The following is an 18,730-nucleotide window of genomic DNA, read 5'->3' as shown; positions in this document are numbered from 1 at the left end:
CCAAAATACCAGACTTTCAGTACTAAAACTGGAATAGTATTGGACAGACAAGGATCACTGATCACTCTAGTTTGAGGTTTCTTAGTACTAAGTGTTGTGGAGGATTCCTGGAGTTGAGATAACTTAAAGTAGTATTGACATAAAACCTGAAACCATCTACACATAACACAGCTACAGGATGGGATTAGATCATTGCTCCAGGAGAGGGAGCAGAAAGAATCTACGAAAGCCTGGATAACAGAGAAATCACCAGCTCTTTAGGTAAGGGGAAAGTCATCCAGTTATTTGGAGTAAAATTTAAAGGATGAGTAATAAGCTGTCCATTGAAAATGCAGAAAAGGACTCTCACAGAAGGAGAAAAAATTACTCATTGTTTATATAACATTCAGATTTAACTGAATGTCCTGTATTTTATGTGGCAATCTTAGAAGTAAACTGACAAATGAAGAGAAATAGAAAGTAACTGTTTTTGGTTTAGAGAAAGTGAGTAGCTGGATTTGATGGGCACAATTGTTCTCAAACCTGACTACATGTTGGAATCGCATGAAGAGCTTTCTAAAATTTATATACATTCAGAGTCATATCCATGGATTCTAATTTTATTAGTATATGGCAGGGCCCAATTGGTGATATTTATAAAGCTCCCATTCTCAAAATTATCCCCAACTATTTTTTTAAGACTTTATTATTTATTTGTTATTATGGTTGTTTGAGATAGGGTATTACTGCGTCACCTAGGCTGGTGTGCAGAGACACAATCATGGCTCACTGCAGACTTGACCTCCTAGGCTGAAATGATCTTCCCACCTCAGCCTCCCAAGTAGCTGGGACTGTAGACACGAACCACTATGCCTGGTTAATTTTTTTTTTTTTTTTTGAATTTTTGTAGGAATAGGATCTCGCTTGCTGCCCAGGCTGATCTTGACCTCCTGAGCCCAAGTAATCCTTCTCCCTCGAATCTCAAAATGCTGGGATTATGGCATGAGCAACTGCATCCAGCCCATTTTTAATAATTATTTATATTTTAAATTTATAATTGACACATAATAATTATACATATTTATGGTATGCAGTCTGATGTTCCAATGCATGTATACATTGTGTAATGATCAAACCAGGGCAATTACCATATCCATCATTTTAAACATTTATCATTTTTTTGTAGTAAAACTATATTTTTTTTAGAGCAGTTTAGGTTCACAGCAAAATTGAGAGGAAGGTGCAGAGATTTCCTATATACCCCCATGTACCCCTTTTCCCAAGTCATACATAGCCTCCTTCACTATCAGTACTCCCCACAAGAGTGGTATATTTGTCAGTTGATGAACCTACAGTGACACATCATAATCACTCAAAGTCCATAGTTTATACCAGAGTTCACTCTTACTATTGTATATTCTACGAGTTTGGACAAATATACTGACATGTATTCATCGTTGTGGTATCAGAGCATTTTCACTGCCCTAAAATTTCTCTGTGCTCTGCCTGTCATCCCCCTCCCTACCTCAACCCCTGGCAACCACTGATACTGTCTCCATGATTTTGCCTTTTCCGAAATGTCATGCAGTATTGTATTAGTCCATTCTCATGCTGCTAATAAAGACATACCCAAGACTGGGTAATTTAGAAAGAAAAAGAGCTTTAATGGATTCATAGTTCCACATGGCCAGGGAATCCTTGCAATCATGGTAGAAGGCGAAGGAAGAGAAAATGCACATCTTTCATGGTGGCAGGCAAGAGAGCGTGTGCAGGGGAACTCCCCTTTATAAAACTATTAGATTTTGTGATACTTATTCACTATCATAAGAGCAGCACAGGAAATACTTGCCCTCATAATTCAATTACCTCCCATGGCTCCCTCCCATGACATGTGGGGATTATCACAGTTCAAGATGAGACTTGGGTGGGGACACAGCCAAACCATATTAAGTTTGTAGCCTTTTCAGATTGGCTTCTTTTACTTAGTAATATGCATTTAAGGTACCTTTATGTCACTTCATGGCTTAACAGCTATTTTTATTTTTAAGTGCAGAGTAGCATTCCATTGTTTAGATGTGCCACAGTTTATTTATTTATTCACCTCCTGAAGGGCATCTTGGTTGTTTTCATATTTTGACAATTATATCTCAAGCGGCTATAAACATCCATATGCAGGTTTAACATTTTCAACTCCCCTGGTATATACCAAGAAGCAAGATTGATAAATCAAACAGTAAGAGTATGCTTGTGTTTGTAAGAAACTGCCAAACTGTCTTCCAAGGTGATTACAGCATTTTGCATTTCCACCAGCAATGAATAAGAGATCCTGTTGGTCTACATCTTCACCAGCATACGGTGTTTTCAGTGTTCCAGATTTTGGCCATTCTAATAAATGTATTAGTGGTATCTCATTGTTATTTTAGTTTGCATTTCCCCAATTACATATGATGTGAAGCAACTTTTCCTATGCTTGCTGGACAACTGTATATCTTCTTTGGTGAGGTGTCTGTTACAGTCTTTGGCCCATTTTCTAATCAGATTATTTTCTTATGTCAAATTTTGTGTTCTTTGTATAATTCAAACAACAGTCTTTTCTCAGATTGTCTTTTGCAGTATTTTATCCCAGTTTGTGGCTCCTCTTCACATTCTCTTGGCATTTTAAAGGAGCAGAAGTATTTAATTTTAGTGAGGTCAAGCTTATCTATTATTTCTTTCATGGACCTTGACTTGGTGTTGCATCTAAAGTCATCACCATATCCAAGGTCATCTAGGTTTTCTCCTATGTTATCTTCTAGTTTTATTGTTTTGCATTTAACATTTAGGTCTATGATTCATTGTGACTTAATTTGCACGATCATTGTAAGGTCTGTGTCTAGATTCATGTTTTTACATGTGAATGTCTCATTGTTCCAGCAGTATTTGCTTAAAAAATTGTGTGTTTGATTGTATTGCATTTACTCCTTTGTCAAAATCAGTCTTGTGTATGTGTGTATGGGTCTGTTTTGGGCTCTATATTTTGTTCCATTAATTTACTTGTCTACTTTTTCACCAATGCCACACTGTATTGATTAAGCTTTGGCTTAACTAGAAAAACGAAGACTGAGCCAATCTCAAGCTGTTCTCTTGCAACTCCATCACAGAGTGTCTCAATTCTGGCAACATTTTTGGTCCAACACATAATTTGGATTCTGTTTATGGTACCCTTTGTTATGTGTTTCCCCAAATAAGTTAGACTTAAAAGTGCATTGAAGAGTTAGTGTACTTGGGATACAGCCCAGGTCACTGTGCTCTAGTCAACTTGAGTGCCACTTGCAGCCACAACAGGGCACAGGTTCTGGGACAGAATTAGATCTTGGGACCAAAAATAACACTTTTGAAACGTTAAGTCAGTGTCAAGCAAAAGTGTTTTTTACCTATGGGTTAGATAGATTTCCTTTAAACATCTCAATACCCAAACCTAGAGAATTTATATGATTTCTTTTTAAATATTTACTGGAATTCATCAGTGAACCCATATGGACCTAAAACTTTCTGTTTTGATTCTTGAATTTTAGATTCCTGAAATTTTGATTATTGATTTTAAATCTTTCTTCTCTAATTACTCATTCAATTTTATTAATAGATAAAAGTTTATTCATATTGTCTATTTATTTTTGGGTGAGATTTGGCAGCTTGTGTGTGTAAAAAAAATTGATCCATTTCATCTAGGTTATCAAATTTGTGGTTATAGAGTTGTTTGTAGTATTCCTTGTTTGTCCTTTTAAACTCTATGTGATCTGTACCAATGCCCCCTCTTTCATTTCTGATATTAGTAATTTGTTCTCTCTCTATTTTTAGTCTGGTTTGAGGCTTATCAATTTTATTGATTTTTTTCAAAGAATGAGTTTTTGTTTTTATTGATTTCCTATTTTCAATTTTGTTGATTTCTGCTTTAATTTGTATTATTTCTCTTTGTGTACTTACTTTAAATTTAACTTGCCTTTTTTATTATCATTTCCTAAAGTAGAAATTTAGATTATTGATTTTAGATCTATTTTTTCTACTACATGCATTTATGCCTGATTTTGACAAATATATAAAAATCATAGTGAAGGAAGGGTAAACTTTTCTACACAAATGGTTGAAGCAGTTGGACATTCTAGACAAGAAAAAAGATCCTCAACCTAAACCTCACATCTTATTTAAATATAAATACAAAATAGATAGAGACTTAAGTATAAATAACACTACAAAAATTTTAGGAAAAATTTAGGATAAAATCTTCAGAACCTAGAGTCAGGTAAAGAATTTTTATACTTGACACGAAAAGCACAATCCACAAAAGAAGAAATTGATAAATTAGATCTCATCAAAATTTAAAACTGTTTATCTTTGAAAAACCCTACGAAGATGATGAAAAGGCAAACTACAACCAGGAAGAAAGCTGTTAGGTGTCTTGCTTTAATTTGCTACTCTTCTCACCTTTTCACCTGCTGTGACTACGTTTGGTTGATTGTCTTCTGACTTGGTCAGCATGCAGGCCTCCCTTCTGTGGGAAATACCTTGTACTTGTGGAACTAGGCTTTCTATCCTTCTTTCACATGGCGTAACAGTCAGGGCACCTGAAGGAGAAATAAATACAAATTGCATAATTTGAGAAGTGTTCAATAAATTCTCTATGGTCAAATGTATAGCAAAAGTGTAGGGAAACTACAAGGGAAAATACAGCAATATCACCAGGAGGTAAGCTCCCCTCTCCCTTTTATCCCAGAAGGGACAAAGAGAAGGAACTGTTACTAGAATACTGAATAAAGGAGAAATCTTCCACAGAAGGATGCACCCAACCTAAAGCAAGCATGCAAGAAGAGAGATTGGAAATGCCTTGACCTCATTTTCCTTTCTTTCCCAGATTTCCTGCCTGTGTTCCCCCTTGGTTAAACCTAACCCAAAGGCACAGAGCAAGGGAGCCCATTGATGTGACCCATGGAAGTCAGTAACCAGTGATCAATGAAGAGGTGGAAATGAGACTGGCTTAAATTATTATTACACCTACCATTTTTTGATTTCCGAAGCCAAAAAAAAAGACCTCTGTTGATTTAGAGATATTAGTAGATAAGAGAAAAATGTCTCATTTGGGCTTAAATGTTACAGTAACCTACTTCTGGCATGTGCCATTACAGTGTGCAGAGCATTCTGTAAACCAGTCTTAATTTTTATTTCTCAGTTTACTCATTCCATAAAGCCAGGAATGTGGATGGAGGCAAAGGAAGCAGAGGAATAAGAATAGGCACATCAGGAAATGATTTGCTTACTCATAAAAGTTACAACTAGCTTTAGGATAGATGAATATATAACCTATCATCTAAACCATAACCCTTTTGAATGCTGAAATGGTAAACTGGATGAAATGCTTAGACAATAAGCACCAACTAAGACTCTCCTAGACAAATTGAAATGTGTCATGAACCATTCTAGTCATGAACCATTTTCACTAGATGATCAACATACCTAACTTTTATAGACTGTTGAATTATAATAATCATTCATGATGGATAGCCCAGGTCACAGGGTTATTTGGTGTCTTATGACCAAGTTAAATCTTACTGAGCAGAAGCAATAAACGTTTCTGAAGGTGAGGATAGTTATTTTACAAAGAAGGCATGGTTTTCTCCAAACTTTAGGACCTTGAAAATAATTTTTTCTGTTTCCTATCTAGGCTTGCTACAGATTCAGTGTAGCATTCCTATATACTACAAACACTTCATTGAATACTGGTTTTGATAGATCATTAAGGCTAAATGGCAGAGTTACTTTAACTGCAGCCTAAGTTAGCCAGATAACCTTCTTCTAGTTAGTGATCTATTCCAAGATGACAGCTTTAAAGCTGGCAAAATATCTCCCACAAATCCACCAAACACTGTACTTCTTTTTTAGTGGTAGGATGTGTGAGTTTCAGCTGCTTATTTTTTTTTCTTTGCAGCAGATATTCCAATATCACCAAGACCATTGGCTGCCAGAAACTTCACAAAAATATTATGCTTCTTAATTTTCATGGGTTATCTTTCCCACTCTGTAACACAAAGGTGTCTCACTAAGACATCAAAGTCATAAGCAATTTTCTGCTTCTGAGGTCTTATCAACATGATGCCATATAGAGGATTAGCATGATGCCCTTGATGTTAAGATTGTCAAAGTCTCCTTGAATTAAATCATGGTCCAGATATATAGTAGGTAAAACTTTGAGGCAAGATAATGAAAGCGTACTGCTATCTCTACCAGGAGGAAGCAAATTCTTTCTTGCTCTTCTATGCATATTGGATTAGGAAAAAGAAAATATATTTGTCTGATCAGTAACTAGATACTCAGTGCCAGAAGCTGTGTTGATTTGCTCTAACAATGAAATTATATCTAAAACTTCAGTATACTTCTGGTTACATCTTGTTGAATGTATAATCCACTCTAATCTCTAAGATTCATTTGTCTCCTATGTGGGACGAGCAGTCCAATTAAAGGAAGATATGATGGAGATTATGCCACTTTGTCTTTCGAGAATCAGTTGGTGGCACTGACTTGAGGATTCCCCTAGAAACATGATACTTTAATTTTCCTCAAACATGGTATTTTAATAAGGACTCTAGGTCTTCAAGTTGACTCTTCCAATCATTATAGTCTTTACTTCTGAAACCAATGTCAGGATTCTGCCAGTTGCTGGAAATATTTTCATCATATAACACAAGAACTAGAGTAAGAATGGGTGGGTTTGATGACTCAATGGATTATCTGAGACAAACTTAAGCCCAGGGCTATTTATTATATTATGCTTATGTATTCCTACAGATCTCCATTGTGACTGCTGGACAATAGTAATGTTATGGAGCTCAAGGATTAACATCAGTTCAAAGGCAGTGCCTAATAATCCTTGAATGGTAAGGGTGCTTTACTGTCCTTAGTGCACAGTCATAGTAGTAAGTGGCCCTAAAGTTATTAGAGTCATTCTCCGAGAAAACAGATCTCTATTTAATATGAAGGTTCTTTATAAAACCAGTGAGATCTAAAACTTGGAAGTTCAAAGTGATTTGCTATTGTGAATTAAATCATGTGTGTGGTTACCCGTCGCATTATTTAGAGTTCTTCCGTTATGACTCTAGTTGTGCCTTAAGTAGTTGACTCTTTAATTCTTCATTAGGGGCTTCATAATCATAGCCATTAAAATGATGCCGATGAGTCAGACAATTCTGTTATGACTTTGCCCTTGCTACCTATTAGGTAACTTATTTAGCTTCTATCACTCTCAGATCCAATCACTGTCATTGAAATCAGGGACCTTCTATCAATACCCACAGTTCCCACTTTCATCTTTAGTCTACAAGGGTCAAGCACTTTTCAAGAATGTTAATGTCTTACTCACTTAGGATTTTCATAAAAAGGAATGTCATCTAGGTGGGTCCCATAAGGGCACATAGTTAGGGTGTTGTAAGATGAACACACATAAAAAATTTACCCAAGGTTATTAACATAATTCTGTCCACAATACACCATTAAATTTTTGGCATCTCAGCTTTAATTATAGTCACCTTTAAGTATCGACTTCCACATGAGCTAGCATACTTAATTCACAGCAGTAAACTAAGCCCAATCTGAAAGTACATTTGTCCTTTGCTGGCAATTTCTTTTACATATTCACTTGTTTTGTTCTGATATAAATATACACAGTTTTGTAATCTTTTGATGAATAAGCCTTCACTTATAAGTTGGACTTAGTATTGGGCCATATGATATGCAGATAGCTGGCTGGAATTGTAGATCTATAGGTAATAGGGGTAGTATGGGTGTAGCATACAAATAATTAGTATCTTGTTATAAGGTATCATTCAAGTGGAATCAGAACCAGGTATTTGTGTACAGTGGGCCAGCTTCACTAGACAGAGGAGAATGGAATAATTTTGCTGACATGGAAACACCAAGCAAGATTTAGCTTCAGCATATATTTTGTGGCAGTTCTCCCAACTGCTGTCACTCTAATTCTTGGGGTTCCTCTCTTCCAAGTACTGTCATTACTTTTCATGCAGTGAATGAATTTGATCTACATTAATTCAGTAATCTGCAGAAACAAATTTTGTGTGATTTTTTTCTACCTCAATGCTAGGAATACAAAATAAAAGAAGTTCTTTTCGAAAAGCCTCAGAAAACCTAGGTTTTCTAACATTTTATGACACCAATAATTTAAACTTAAAGTTATGAATACAGCATTTTCATTTTTTACTCTTGATGGTGCAGTTAGGCATGGGCTACCAACCACACAGTTCTTACAGTCCTTCTCCCCATCATATTGTTTTTGCATCTGTCACTTGTTCCTCTAAAACTATGATAATAGATAACTATACATGTAAATTTAACTATTGTTTTCCTCTGGGTAAAATAAACTATTAGTATCTCACCCTCTAATGCCTTCAAGTCCAACCATGTCAATTAACCAGTTTGAGATTCTGATCCTTGAAAATCTTTTATCTACAACCACTTGTGTCCCAAATATTATAGACAGCACAGTTTAGTTGCAGTTTTCATATGGCCTAAATTAGCTATTTTAATTAGAATAATTTTAAGATACAGCCAGTTAGGTATTTACGAAATCATTGCAAGGGATAGAAGAGCAGGCTATAGATTAGGCCTGAAGCTATGACCCTCACAATGCCACTGCTGAACTGATTCTCAAGGAAAGTGGATCCTTTCACCATCATGCAGAAACTGGGGAATTAAACGTTTTCACAATTAACTCTCGGCTTTAGGAAGAACACAATATGTAAGCTGTGAGCTTCAGATCATAAAGTCACTAATAACACTGTTGTTTCCAGAGTCATCATATGAGCCAAGCAAATAGATGTTATCACTTTATCCAGTTACAAAATAAAATCTCATGAGAGTGCGTTGATTGGAAGGATCTAAATTATATCCAGATTGTACCTGAAGAAGACATAAGATTTACCTTCCCAACATCTGTAGTAACGATGACAAACCAAAAAGAAATGAGAACAGATCTAAGCTTGATCTATTGTAGCTAACATAATGAAAGAATGGTTGATCATGCATTTGGGGTTCTATCAATAAATGCACTAAAAACTTTCCCATACAATGTATTATTTATACATTTTAATATATTATATATGTTTAACACTTAGTATATATTAATATATTATATATGTTACACATAATATACATATTGACATATATCTATACATAACATAAAATACATATTGATATATGTAAATATACATGTAACACATAGCATATATAATATATTGACACATCTAACTTATGTATTAATTGTATAATCATTGTTTAAATATAATTAATATATATCAATAAATATGTTAACATGTTTATATATTAATATGTATGTTACACCCAACATATATATCTATATATTATTTATTTGTCATACCTAAAATATGTTATTATATATACACTACACATTATGTTATATACATTATATATTATATATAAGAATTTTATATATGTATGTCACACCTAACATATATAAATACATATAACACAAATATAAATCTATAGTACATATATTAACATATATGTTAAGTGTCAGACATATATTTATATATAAATATATTATATATGCTATATAATAGCTTATATAATGTATATAATTTAATAATATATTTAATATTTAATAATATATACTTTATATTATATGTAATACATTTAATATATTATTATATAGAAAATATACAATTGAATAATATATGTTTACTATTTAATAACATAATTTTGTTATTAAATGCATAAAATATATCTTTAATATGTAATTACATATATAATACATTTAACAATAAAATATTTAATATTTATATAACACATTTATTTTAATATTAAATTATTTATTTATTTAATATTTAATATATCAAATATATAATCATAATTTAATTATTTTAATAATACATACTTACTAAATGTATCTTATTAAACATATTTAATAGCATATTATATATTTACCATATAACAACATATACATTAGGTGCAACACATATAACATATTTATATATAATATATATTAGTTATATATAAATAATTATTATATATTACCATATATTAGGTGTGACACACATATGCAAATATATGTATATATTAATTAAAAATAATTAGTATGTAATTTATATATACTTAGGTGTAACATACATGTATGTATATATATAAATGTTATATGATTTATGTTTCTTTTCATGCAATTCTGAAAGAAGCTTAGTTACCAAGTCATGTTTTAAATTGTAGATTCTCTGTTGAAATTATTCCTACAACCATCCACAGATTCAATGAATTCCTGCAAACCTTGTTCAAGGAGTGTGAAAGTAATTGTTGACGTAGAAAATTTAGAAAAAATATGAGAGAATACAATATCAATATCCACAGTACACACAGATAGTGAAGTAATTAAATAGCATTGTCGTGAAAAGCCAAAAGCCAAAATTTTGTTATATAGCTAGAGAAATATTAGCAAATCCTGGAAATATCTGACAGAGGCCCTGCTTGAAGGATAAGCTTATTAGAAAATAAATTACAACTACTAAAGAACAATGAATGTTTCTTGATTTTTGGATAGTATGGATTGGTACAGAGAGGTCAATGAACTGTGTGGTGGCACAGATGGTCTAAGACCTACCCTGGCTCCCAAGCACAGGAAATCTTCTTTCAGACCCCACCTACATTGTTAGTGGACTACTATGATATACATATTTTGGAGCACATATAATATTAATAATAGATTTGTGAGCACTTAAGAAAAATACTTGGCAATTTTCTAAAATATTTTCCAAATAAATTCCCCTAAGCCACATTTATCACCTAAATTACTATTTCATATTTTGTGTCTCACCTTCTTCCTATTTTTCACAAAGTATCAAAGGTGACCTTAATTCCCCTGCTTAAAACTACTTAAGTCCTTCTCCTGGGTCTCAAAATAAAATTCAAATGCCTTATTTTATAAGACTCTATATCAAAAGTCATGAAACTATGGCCCTCTGAACAAATACAGCTTGCTGCTTCATTTGTAAATAAACTTTTATTGGAACAAAGATGTGGTCATTTATTTCTGTATTATCTGTTTTTCTACTACACAGGTAAAGTTGGGTAGTTGTAACAGAGACCATATGTCTCACAAAGTTTAAAATATTTACTATGTGGCCCTTTACAGAAAAAGTTTATTTGTTCTTGTTCTATGTTATCAAGCACCTGCCTATCTTTCAATTCTGTCTCTCATTCACTAAGTTCTAACCATGTTAGCATTTTTTAAACCTTTATTTTAGGTTCAGGAAAACATGTGCAGGTTTGTTATATAGGTAAACTGCATGGGTCATGGGGGTTTGCTGTACAGATAATTTCATCACCCAGGTAATAAGCAGAGCAGCCAATAGGTATTTTTTCTGATCCTCTCCCTCCTTCCACTCTTCATCCTCAAGTAGGCCCTAGTATCTATTGTTCCTGTCTTTGTGCTTATTGGTTCTCATTATTTAGCCCTTTCTTACAGACAAGAACATATGGCATTTGGTTTTCAACTCCTGTGTTAGTATGTTTAGGATAATGGCCTCCAACTCTATCCATGTTGCTGCCAAGGACATGATCTTGTTCTTTTTTACAGACGCATAGTATTCCATGGTGTATATATACCACATTTTCCTTATCCAGTTTACCACTGATGGGCATTTAGATTGATTCCATGTATTCACTATTGTAAATAATGCTGCAATAAACATACATGTGTATGTACCTTTATGATAGAATGATTTATATACCTTTGGGTACATACCCAACAATGGGATTGCTGGGTCAAATGATAAATCTGTTTTAAGTTGTTTGAGGAATCACCACAGTGCTTTCCACAATGGCTGAACAAATTTATACTCCTATCAGCAATGTACAAGAGTTCCTTTTTTCCCACAACCTCACCAACCTCTGCTATTATTTGAGTTTTTAGTAGTAGCCATTCTGACTGGTGTGAGATGGTGTCTCATTGTGGTTTTGCTTTGCATTTCTCTAATGATTAATGATTGTATTAGTCTGCTTTTGCACTGCTATAAAGAAATACCTGAGAGGCCGGGTGCAGTGGCTCACACCTATAATCCCAGCACTTTGGAAGGCCGAGGTAGGTGGATCATGAAGTCAGCAGATTGAGATTATCCTGGCTAACATGGTGAAACCCCATCTCTACTAAAAATATTTTAAAAGTTAGCCAGGCATGGTGGTGGGCGCCTGTAGTCCTAGCTCCTCGGGAGGCTGAGGCAAGAGCATGGTGTGAACCTGGGAGTCAGAGCTTGCAGTGAGCCAAGATCGTACCACTACACTCCAGCCTGGGTGACAGAGTGAGAATCCGTTTCAAAAAAAAAAGAGAGAGAGAAATACATGAGATTGGGTAATTGATAAAGGAAAAAGGTTTAATGACACAGTTCCACATGACTGGGGAGGCCTCAGGAAACTTACAATCACGGTGGAAGGTGAAGCAGGCACTTTCTTCACAAGGCAGCAGCAGGGACTCAGTGAGCACAGGAAAAAACTACCACTTTTAAAACCATCAGATCTCATGAGACTCATTCTCACAAGAAGAGCATGGAGGAAACTGTCCCCATGATCCAATCACCTCCCACTGGATCCCTCCCTCCACACATGGGGATTACAATTCTAGATAAGATTTGGATAGGGGCACAGAGCCAAACCATATCATTTCACCCTTGACCCCTCCCAAATCTTATGTCCTTTTTACATTTCAAAACCAATCATGCCTTCCCAACTGTCCCCTAAAGTCTTAAGTCATTCTAGCATTAAATCAAAAGTCCATGACCAATTACCTATGAGCCTGTAAAATCAAAAGCAAGTTAGTTCCTTCCAAGATACCATGGAGGTACAGGCACTGGATAAATGCTTCCATTCCAAAATGGGAGAAATCAGTCAGAACAAAAGGGCTACAGGCACCATGCAAGTCTGAAATCCAGCAAGGCAGTCATTAAATGTTAAAGCTTCTAAATAATCTTCTTAGACTCCATGTCTCAGATCCAGGTCAGGCTGATACAAGAGGTGGGCTTCCAGAGCCTTGGGCAGCTCCACCTATGTGGTTCTGCAGGGTACAGTTCCCCCTCCTGGCTACTTTCATGGGCTGGTGTTGAGTGTCTGTAGCTTTTCCAGATGCACAGTACAAGCTGTCAGTGGATCCACTATTCTGGGGTCTGGAGGATGGTGGCCCTCTTCACATAGCTCCACTAGACAGTTCACCAGTGGGGACCCTGTATGAGGGCTGTGGCCCCACATTCCCCTCCTCACTGCCCTAGTAGAGGTTCTCCATGAGGGCTCCACCTGTTGCAGGAAGTCAGGGACCCCAAATGGAGGGACTGGCTGAAGCCATGGCAGAAGAACATAAATTGTGAAGATTTCATGGACATTTATTAGTTCCCCAAATTAATAGTTTCATAATTCCTTATGCCTGTCTTTACTGCAATCTCTGAACATAAATTGTGAAGATTTCCTGTACACTTATCACTTCCCCAGTCAATACCCTTGTGATTTCCTATGCCTGTCTTTAATCTCTTAATCCCGTCATCTTTGTAAGCTGAGGAGGATGTATGCCACCTCAGAACCCTGTGATGTTTGCGTTAACTGCCCAAATTGTTTGTAGAGCATGTGTGTTTGAACAATATGAAATCTTGGCACCTTGAAAAAAGAACAGGATGGTAGCAATGTTCAGGGAACAAGAGAGATAACCTTAAACTCTGACTGCCAGTGAGCCGGGCGGAAAAGTGCCATATTTCTCTTCTTTCAAAAGCAAATAGGGGAAATATCGCTGAATTCCTTTTCTCAGCAAGGAACATCCCTGAGAAAGAGAATGCTCCCCTGAGGGTAGGCCTATGAACGGCCCTCTTGGAGGTGGCTGTCTTTTACGGTCAAAGCCGAAGGGATGAAATAAGTCCCGGTCTCCTGTAGTGCTTCCAGGCTTATTAGGATGAGGAAACTCCCACCTAATAAATTTTGGTCAGACAGGTTGTCTGCTCTCAAACCGTGTCTCCTGATAAGATGTTATCAATGATAATGCGTGCCCGAAACTTCATTAGCAATTTTAATTTTGCCCCATCCTGTGGTCCTGTAATCTTGCCCTGCCTCCATTTGCTTTGCGATATTTTATTACCTTGTGAAGCATGCGATCTCTGTGACCCACACCATATTCATACACTCCTTCCCCTTTTGAAAATAGCTAATAAAAACTTACTGGTTTTATGGCTCAGGGAGCATCACAGAACCTGCCAATATATGATGTCTCCCCCAGACATCCAACTTTAAAATTTCTCTTTTATACTCTTTCCCTTTATTTCTCAAACCAGCCAATGCTTATGGAAATAGAAAAGAACCCACATTAACTATCGTGGGCGGATTCCCCTGATATCCACCCTTGAAGCAAACTTCTGCCTGGGCATCAAGGAGTTTCCATACATCCTCTGAAATCTAGGCAGATGTTGACAAACCTCAATTCTTGAGTTCTGTGAACCTGTAGGCCCAATACTACAAGGAAGATGCCAAGCTACCTGGGGCTTTCACCTTCTGAAGCAATGGTGAGAACTGTACATTAGCCCCTTTTACCCAGGACTGGAGCAGCTGGAACCAACAGACAGGGCACCAAGTCCCAAGGCTGCACACAGTGTGGAGGAGCACTGGGCCCAGCCCAGGAAACCATTTTTCACTCTTAGGTCTCTGGGCCTGTGATGGGAGGGGCTGCCATAAAAGTCTCTGACCTGCCCTTGAGACATTTTCCCCATTGTGTTTGCAATTATCATTCAGCTTCTCATTACTTATGCAAATTTCTGCAGCCAGCTTAAATTTCTACCCAGAAAATTGATTTTTCTTTTTTATCTCATGATCATGCTGCAAATTTTCCAAACTTTTATGCTCTGTCACCTCTTGAATGTTTTTCTGCTTAGAAGTTTCTTCTGCTAGATACCCTAAATAATTTCTCTCAAGTTTAAAGTTTCAATGATCCCTAGGGTGGGGCCAAATGCTGCCAGTCTCTTAGCTAAGGCATAGCAACAGTAATCTTTGCCCTCCTTCCCAATGAGTGCCTCATCTCCATCGAGAACACCTCAGCCTGCTCTTTATTGTCCATATCACTATCAGCATTTGAACCAAACCATTCAACAAGTCTCTAGGAAGTTCCAAACTTTCCTAGATCTTCTTGTTTTCTTCTGAGCCCTCCAAACTGTTCCAACCTCTGCTTTTTACTCAGTCCCAAAGTTACTTGCACATTGTTTGGTGTCTTTATAGCAGAGAGCCCCACTACCTTGGTACCAATTAACTGTACTAGTCCATTTATGCACTGCTATAAAGAAATACCTGAGACTGGGTAATTTGTAAAGGAAACCATTTTAATTAATTCACAGTTCCACATGGCTGGGGAGGACTCAGGAATCTTACAATCATGGTGGAAGGTGAAGCAGGCACCTTCTTCACAAGGCAGCATGAGGGGCTGAGTGAACACAGGAAAAAACTACCACGTTTAAAACCATCAGATCCCGTAAGACTCACTCTCTATTATGAAAACAGCATGGGGAATACCGTCCCAAGATCCAATTGCCTCCCACTGGGTCCCTCCCTGGAAACATAGGAATTACAATTTGAGATGAGATTTGGGTAGGGACACAGAGCCAAACCATTTCAATGATGTTGAGTATTTTTTCACATGAATATTTTCATGTTGGCCACATGAATGTTTTCTTTTGAAAAGGGTCTGTTCATACCCTTTGCCCACTTTTTAATGGGGTTGTTTTTTGCTTGTAAATTTGTTTAAATTTCCTATAGATTCTGGATATTAGACTTTTGTTAAATATACAGTTTGCAAAAATTTTCTCTCATTCTGTAGGCTACCTATTGTACTCTGTTGATAGTTTCTTTTGCTGTGCAGAAGCTCTTTAGTTTAATTAGATCCCCTTTGTCAGTTTTTTTATTTTGTTGCAACTGCTTTTGGCATCTTGATCATAAAATCTTTGCCAAGTCCTATGTCCAGAATGGTATTTCCTAGGTTATCTTCCAGGGTTTTTATTTATTTAGGTTTTATATTTATATCTTTAATCCATCTTGAGTTGACTTTTTTACATATAGTGTAAGGTAGGGATCCAATTTCAATCTTCTGCATATGATTGACCCATTATTCCAGCATCATTTATTGAATGGAGAGTCCTTTCCCCTATTGCTTTTTATCAGCTTTGTCAAAGATCAGAAGCTTGTAGGTGTGCAGCTTTATTTATGGGGTCTCTATTCTGTTGCACAGGTTTATGTGTCTATTTTTGTATCAGTACCATGCTGTTTGGTTAGTGTAGACTTGTAGTATAGTTTGAAGTCAGATAATGTGATATCTCCAGCTTTGTTACTTTTTTTTAAGATTGCCTTGGTTATTTGGGTTCTTTTTTGGTTCATGTGAATTTTAAAATTGTCTTTTCTAGTTCTGTGAAGAATGTCATTGGTAGTGTGATAGGAATAGCATTGAATCTATAAATTGCTTTAAGCAGTACGGCCATTTTAATGATATTGATTCTTCCTCCTATCTATGAGCATGGAATGGCTTCCCATTTGTTAGTGTTATCTCTCATTTCTTTGAATAGTGTTTTGCAGTTCTCATTGTAGAGATCTTTTACCTCCCTGGTTAGCTGTATTCCTAGATATTTTACTGTTCTGGGGGCAATTGTGAATGGGATTGTGTTTCTGATTTGGCTCTTGCCTTGGAAGTTGCTGGTGTATACGAATGCTACTGATTTTTGTACATTGATTTTGTATCCTGAAACTTAGCTGAAGTTGTTTATCAGCTCAAGGAGCTTTTGGGCCAAGACTATGGGGTTTTCAAAATATAGAATCATGTTTTCTGCAAACAAGGATAGTTTCACTTCCTCTATTCCTTTTGGAATGCCTTTTATTTCTTTCTCTTGCCTGCTTTCTCTGGCCAGGCCTCTCAATACTATGTTGAATAAGAGTGGTGAGAGAGGGCATTCTTTTCTTAAACTGGTTTTCAAAAATAATGTTTCCAGATTTTCCCCATTCAGGATAATGTTAGCTGTGGGTTTGTCACAGATGGCACTTATTATTTTGAAGTACATTCCTTCAAAGTCTAGTTTATTAGGGATTTTTAATATAAAGCAATGTTGGATTTTATCAAAAGCCTTTTTTGCATCTATTGAGATAATCATGTAGTTTTGTTTTTACTTTTCTTTATGTGGTGAATCCCATTTATTGATTTGTGTATTTTGAACCAACCTTGCATCCTATGGATAAAGTCTACTTGATCAGGGCAGATTAACTTTTCATTATGCTACTGGATTCAGTTTTGTTAAGAATTTTTGAATCTATGTTCATCAAGGATATTGGCCTGAAGTTTTCTTTTTTTGTTGTGTGTCTGCAGGTTTTGGTATCAGGATGGTGCTGACCTCATCGAATGAGCTGGAAAGGAGTACCTCATTAATGTTTTGGAATTGTTTCAGTAAGAATGATACTAGCTCTTCTTTATACATCTGGTAAAATTCAGCTGTGAATCTCTCTGGTCCTGCACTTTTTTTTTTTGGTAGGTAGGCTTTTTACTACTGATTCAATTTTAGAACTCATTATTGGTCTATTCAGGAATTCAATTTGTTCCTAGTTTAGTCTCAGGAAGTTGTATGTGTCCATAAATTTATCCATGTTTTTCCTAAATTGTCTAGTTGGCATGCATAGAAGTGTTCACAGTGGTCTCTGATGTTTTTGCTTTTGTTTGTATTTCTGTGGGGTCAGTGGTAACATCCCCTTTGTCATGTCTAATTTTGTTTATTTGGATCTTCTCTCTCTCTTGCTTCATTAGTGTAGTTAGAGGTCTATCTATTGTATTTATGTTATCAAAAAATCAACTCCTGAAATCATTGATCTTTTGCATTTTTGTGCGTGTGTCTCAGTTTTCTTTAGTTCAGCTCTAATTTTGGTTATTTCTTGTCCTCTGCTAGCTTTAGGGTTGTTTACTCTTGCTTCTCTAGTTCTTCCAGTTGTGTTGTTAGGTTGTTAATTTGATAGCTTTCTAACTTTTTGATGTGGGTATTAAATGCTATAAACTTTCCTCTTAACACTGCATTAGCTATGTCCCAGAGATTCTGCTATGTTGTATCTTTGTTCTTATTAATTTCAAATAATTTCTTGATTTCTGTCTTGAATCCATTATTTACCCAAAAGTCTTTCAGGATTAGGTTAATTTTCATGAAATAGAAATTTCCATTGTATGGTTTTGAATGATTTTATTAGCATTCATTTATACTTTTATTGCACTGTGGTCCCAGAGTGTTGTTGGCATGATTTGTTTTTTTTTAATTTGCTAATATTGCTTTGTGTCTGATTTGTGGTTGATCTTTGAATATGTGCCATATGGCAATGATAAGAATGTTTATGCTGTTGTTTTGTGGTGAGTAGTTCTGTAGATGTCTATTAAGTCCATTTGATCAAGTGTTGAGATCAGGTCCTGAATAGCTTTGTTAATTTTCTGCCTCATTGATCCATCTAATACTGTCAGTAGGGTGTTGAAGTCTCTCACTATTACTGTGTGGGAATCTAAGTCTCTTCACAGGTGTCTAAGAACTTGCTTTATAAATCTGGGTGCTCCTGTATTGGCTGCATATATATTTAGAATAGGTAGGATTTCTTGTTGAATTGAACCCTTTACCATTATGTAATGTCCTTCTTTATCTTTTTTTATTTTTATTGGTTTAAAGTCTGTTTTATCTGAAAT

The sequence above is a fragment of the Macaca thibetana genome, chromosome 12 (assembly GCF_024542745.1).
Source record: "Macaca thibetana thibetana isolate TM-01 chromosome 12, ASM2454274v1, whole genome shotgun sequence".
NCBI lineage: Eukaryota > Metazoa > Chordata > Mammalia > Primates > Cercopithecidae > Macaca > Macaca thibetana.
Note: the sequence above shows the minus strand (reverse complement) of the source record.